The following is a 6,000-nucleotide window of genomic DNA, read 5'->3' as shown; positions in this document are numbered from 1 at the left end:
CAACCCACAAACATTAAAGACAACTTAGAAGGTCAGTAGGTAAGGTCTGTCAGACTTGGGTGAAAGAGGAGCAAGATCCAGGCCAAACACCAAGGTGGCTGTGGTAATGGTAGTGGCAGTGGCAGCAGCCACTTCTGGAGCTCTTAGTCCACAGACAGTAGGGGGATTGAGCGCTGATCAGAGAGGGATTGCAGAGATCCCTTTTCTGGCACTGAGGCAGGATTCTCTTGCTTTGCGCTGCTTGAATCTGGGTCACAGTCCTGGGTGAGTAGGAGCACTGGCTAGGCAGAACTTGTGGTGGTGGTGGAGAGGGAATCCTTCTCACAATTTCAAGGCAGAAAAGAGTGCTTGTGGTCACTCATAGACTAGATCACAGGCCAGGAAAGGAGTAAACACTTTTCCTTTGATTATACCTCCTTGGAGGAACTGAAAATTTACAGGTCCCTAGAAATATCTCTGCAAACAGCTGCACAAAACCCCTGAAGCTTGAGACAATACATCCTCCACACTGGAAGCAGAATCCTACCTTAACAAAGAGTTAAAAAGTCAAGTAATTGGTTGGATAAATGAGCAAACAGTGCAAAAAAACCCTCTATAGACTATAGAATATTACTTTGGTAACAAAGAAGATCAAAAGTATACTACCAGAAGACAACAAAGTCAAAGCTCCTATATCCAAAGCCTCCAAGAAAAATATGAATTGGTCCCAGCCATGTAAGAGCTCAAAAAAGGAATTTGAAGATCAAGTAAGATAGTAGAGGAAAAATTGGGAAGCGAAATGAGAGCGATATAAGAAAATCATGAAAAAAAATGAGTCAACAGCTTGCTAAAGGAGATCCAAAAAATACTGAAGGAATAACACCTTTAAAAATAGACTAGACTAAATAGCAAAGAGGTACAAAAGGCAATGAAGAGAAGAATGCCGTAAAAAAACAGAATTGACCAAATGGAAAAGGATATCCAAAAGCTCACTGAAGAAAATAATTTCTTAAAAATTAGAATGGAGCAAATGAAGCTAAAGATTCTATGAGAAATCAAGACATTATAAAATAACACCAAAAGAGTGAGAAAATAGAGATGATGTAAATATCTCTTGGAAAACAACTAACCTGGAAAATCGTTCCAGGAGAGATAATTTAAAAATTATTAGACTAACTGAAAGTCATGATCAAAAAAAGATCCTAGACATCATCTTTCAAGAAATAATCAAGGAAAACTGCCCTGATATTTAAAACCAGGGGGGAAAAATAGAAATGGAAAGAATCCACCAATCACCTCCTGAAAGAGATCCCAAAAGGAAAACTCTTAGGAATATTATAGCCAAATTCCAGAATTCCCAGGTCAAGGAGAAATTATTTCAAGTAGCTAGAAAGAAATAATTCAAGTATTGTGGAAACACAATCAGGATAACATAAGATTTAGCAGCTTTTACATTAAAAGGTTGGGAATAGGATAGTCCAGAAGTCAAAGGAACTAGGATTAAAACCAAGAATCACATACCCAGCAAAACCGAGTATAATCATTCAGGAGAAAAATGGATATTCAATGAAATAGAGGACTTTCAATCATTCTTGATGAAAAGACCTGAATAGAATATGTGACTGAATAGAAAATGTGACTTTCAAATACAAAACTCAAGAGGAGCATGAAAAGGTAAATAGGAAAGATACATCACAAGGGACTTATTAAAATTGAACTGTTTACATTACTACATGGAAAGTATTTGTAACTCATGAAACATTTCTCACTATTAGGGTAGGTGGAGGCACAACACACACACACACACATATATACACGCATACATATGTGTGTATATACACACATATATACATACATATACATACACACATGTATGTATATATATGTATATGTATATATATAGAGAGAGAGAGAGACAGAGACAGAGGGTACGGGGTGAGTTCAATATGAAGGAATGCTATCTAAAAAATTAAAGGGTGAGAGAGGAATGTACTGGGAGAAGGAGAAAGGGAGAGGTAGAAAGCGGTAAATTATGTCACATAAAAGAGGCAAGAAAAAGCTTATACAATGGAGGGGAAGAGAGGGGAGATGAGAGGGAATACATGAACCTTATTCTTACTGGATTTGACTTAAGGAGGGAATAACATACATACTCAATTGGGTATGGAAATCTATCTTGCCCTACAGGAAAGTATGGAGGAAGGGGATAAGAAAAGGGGTGATGACAGAAGGGAGGGTAAATTGGGAGAAGGGGTAGTCAGTAGCAAACAGTTGAGGAAGTACAGGGTCAAAGGAGAGAATAGAATAAATCGGGGGTGGGATAGGATGGAGGGAAATAGAGTTAGTCTTTCACAACATGACTATTATGTAAGTGTTTTGCATGACTGCATAAGAAGAAGGGAGAGAATTTGGAACTCAAAGTTTTAAAAATGAATGTTAAAAATTGTTTATATGTGCAACTGAGAAATAAGATATACAGGAAATGGGGTATAGAAATCTATCTTGCCCTACAGGAAAATAGAAGAGAAGGGGATAAAAGCAGTGGGAGGTGATAGAGGGGAGGACAGATTGGGGAAAGGGGTAATAAGAATGCATGCCATCTTGGGGTTGGGGGAGGGGAGAGAGGGTGAGAAAATTTGGAACTCAAATATCATGGAAGTGAATGTTGAAAACTAAAAATAAATTAATAAAAAAGAAAAAGGAGTTATAGTCAACTAGAGAAAAGGTAGGAAAGGTCTTATGGGAGAATCGATTTTATAGAAATCAAAGAAAGGAGAGGAGTGGAGACATGCTATAGCCTAAAATTCTACAGGTGAAACCAAGACAAGTAAAATGAGGAATGCTCAAGAGTGAAATTTTGGCCACATAGAATTAATTCTAAAGAGCAGAGAAAATAAGTGAACAAGTGTAAATATGGCTTCACAGGCAAATTATCCACTAAATTAGATTCTTTTAATCTTTTTATTTTTGTGAACTTGGTAAATATTATCAAATATGAATGTTTCCATATAAAAAGAAGAGGAAAAGAGGATTACATATGGAACCATAAACCTCTATTATGTAAGGTTTATTATATTTTAAATATAAAAAATTACATATTAGTTTCAAAGCATAAGTAGCTAGTTGGCACAGTGGCCAGAATTTTGGACTTGGAATCAGGAAGATCTAAATTCAAATCCTGCTTCTGATAGTCATTTGCATGACCCTAAGAAAGTCACTTAACCTCTCTCAACTTTAATTTCATCTGTAAAATGAAGATAATAATAGCACCTACTTTGCAGTGCTGTTAAAAGCCTCAAATGAGATAATGTGCAAAACAGTTAAAGTGCTTTACTAATAATAATGATGATGATAATGATAAATGCTAGCTAATTTTAGTGTAAGCCAGAGTTCAAGTATGATTTTTTTCTTTTATAAATTTTTTCTCATTGGTGGAAGGAATGATTTCTCAATGCTCTATGCCTGTGTGAGAGGTGGAGTTGTTGAAGCCTGGGAGAAGAGAATTCTTGCTTCTGACCTTTAGACAAGACACAGGCAGTTGCAAGTTCTCATCAGAAAGAGGCTCCTAGATGGCCTGTTCCACCTGGCTCCCCACCTGGTTGGTCTGGGTATGGCTCACACTGGGCTCTGCTCTGCTTGGCTCCCAGCTCCATGTGATAGACCTTACCCAGTGACCATCCAGGCTGTCCTGGGCTGGAGCCCTGCTTCCTTCTGCTATTTCATGGGTTCTGCAGTTCTAGCATTTGTTCAGAGCTATTTTTTATAAGTGTTTGGAGGATCCTGGGGGATAGCTTTAGGCAAGTCCCTGCTTTCCAGCCTCCATCTTGGCTCCGCCCCCTGATTTCAGAAATATCTTGAAGATTCCTTTCATGTTGAGGGACAGGAGAGTGACTTAAACATAAAAATAATCATTGCCTAGGCTGATAATATTTAGGAAGGATATATAGATATGATTCTAGTCCAAAATTCCTTCTCTGAGGAGCCCTGGGACTCCAATCTCCTGCTCCCCTCCAAACAGAAAACTAAGCCTCCCTCAGAAAGAGATAGAGGAGACTGTAGAGATTCATACCTCCTCAAAAGTCAAATTTGGACAAATATGTGTGGACATCCAGCCTACACACAGACATCCAAGCCCAATGTTGTACAACGAACAAGCAGAAATCCAGATACCAACAAGGAACTGTGTAATTGAAATTCATGTCCCACTTTGTCTCTCCTTTTCCACTGAGCCCCCTATGTCTCCTTATACTTTTTAGGTTTCTTTACCCTCTATAGTCATTGGATAGGAAGGGTGGGGATGATGCCATAGTTACCAAGATGTGCTTATCTTATTTGCTCAACAGCCTTTAATTAGTGGTTAACTTGTTTCCTCAGATGCCACACAATCATATTGTTGTTCAATCATATATTTTCCAGTTGTGGCTGACTCTTGGTGACCTCTTTTGGGGTTTTTCTTGGCAGAGATACTACAGTGGTTTGCCATTTCCTTTTCCAACTCATTTTACAGATGATGAAACTGAGGCAAACAGGATTAAGTGACTTGCCCAAAGTCAGACAGCTAGTAATTGTCTGAGGCCCCATTTGAATTCAAGAAGATGAGTCTTGCTGACTCCAGACCCTGCACTCTATTCACTGCATCACCTAGCTGTCACCATACAATCATAAGCTATCTCCCAATTCCCCCATAAAATACTGTCTGCCAAACATGGTGATGCACATCTGTAATCCCAGCTACTAAAAAGGTTAAGGCTGCCAAATATCTTGAGCTTGGGAATCCTGAGCTGATTGGGTGACTCCACTAAGTTAAATGCCAATGGAATGATCCCAACAAGCAGGGAAGCCATCAGGTTGTCTGAAGGGTCAACCAGACCAGGTCAGACACAGCAAGTCAGAGCTTTCATACATATGAGAGTGGAACTGTCTCATGAGTATTATGTGCCAAACACTGAGCTAATCACTGCCCCAAAGTATGATGGACTGCATCAAGAGATAGTAAGTTCTTTTTCTGGGGGGATATTTATCTTATTCTGAATTTAACAAATAAAACAAGCATTTCCATAACATAGTAGGATAGAAAATATCTGTTATGTACAACTTGCTATTTCTTTAAAATATATAATTATGTAAATTTCTTTTTAATCCCCTTTTTCTCCCCCCCCTCGGAGATGGCTACCATTAGACACAAATATGTGTGTATATAACCATTCTATATATACTTCTATTTATCAGTTCTTTCTCTGGATGCAGATGGCATCTTCAAATGTTCTTTGTAGTTAATTGGGTATTTATAATAGTAAAAATAACTTGGTCAAAATTGTTCTTAAAACGATATTGCTGTTACGGTATACAATGTTCTCTTGGTTCTACTCATTTTGCTCTTCATTATTTTGTGCAAGTCTATATGTGTTCTTCTAAGATCATCATATTCATCATTTCTTATGGCACAATAGTATTCCATCACAATCGTATACCAACTTATTCAGTCTTTCCCCAATTGATGGGCATCCCTGAAATTTCTAGTTCTTTGCCACCATAAATAGAACTGCTATAAATAATTTAGAACATGTAGGTTCTTTTCCTTTTTCCTAATCATCTTGGTAAATAGACCTCATGGTATTGCTGGGTCAAAGGATGGAGGCAGTTCAATAACTCTTTGGGCATAATTGCAGATTGCTCTCCAAAGTGGTTGGATCAGTTCACAGTTCCCCCGATAGTGAATTAGTGTTCCAATTTTTCCATATGTCCTCCAACATTTGTCACATTTTCCTTCAATCATTTTAGCCAATCTGATGGGTATATAATGCCATCTCTAGGTTGTTTTAATTTTCATTGCTCTAATCAATAATAATTTATGGCAGTTTTTTAAATGACTATAAATTGTTTTGATTTCTTCATTGGAAAACTGCCTGTTTATATCCTCTGACCATTTATCAATTGGGGAATGACTTGTATTCTTATAGATTTGACAAAGTTCTTTATATATTTGAGATATGACACCTTTATCAGAGAAACTTTCTATAA

Source organism: Trichosurus vulpecula, chromosome 5 (assembly GCF_011100635.1).
Source record: "Trichosurus vulpecula isolate mTriVul1 chromosome 5, mTriVul1.pri, whole genome shotgun sequence".
Lineage (NCBI taxonomy): Eukaryota > Metazoa > Chordata > Mammalia > Diprotodontia > Phalangeridae > Trichosurus > Trichosurus vulpecula.
The sequence above is the reverse complement of the archived record's forward strand: the minus strand, read 5'-3'. Positions refer to the sequence as shown.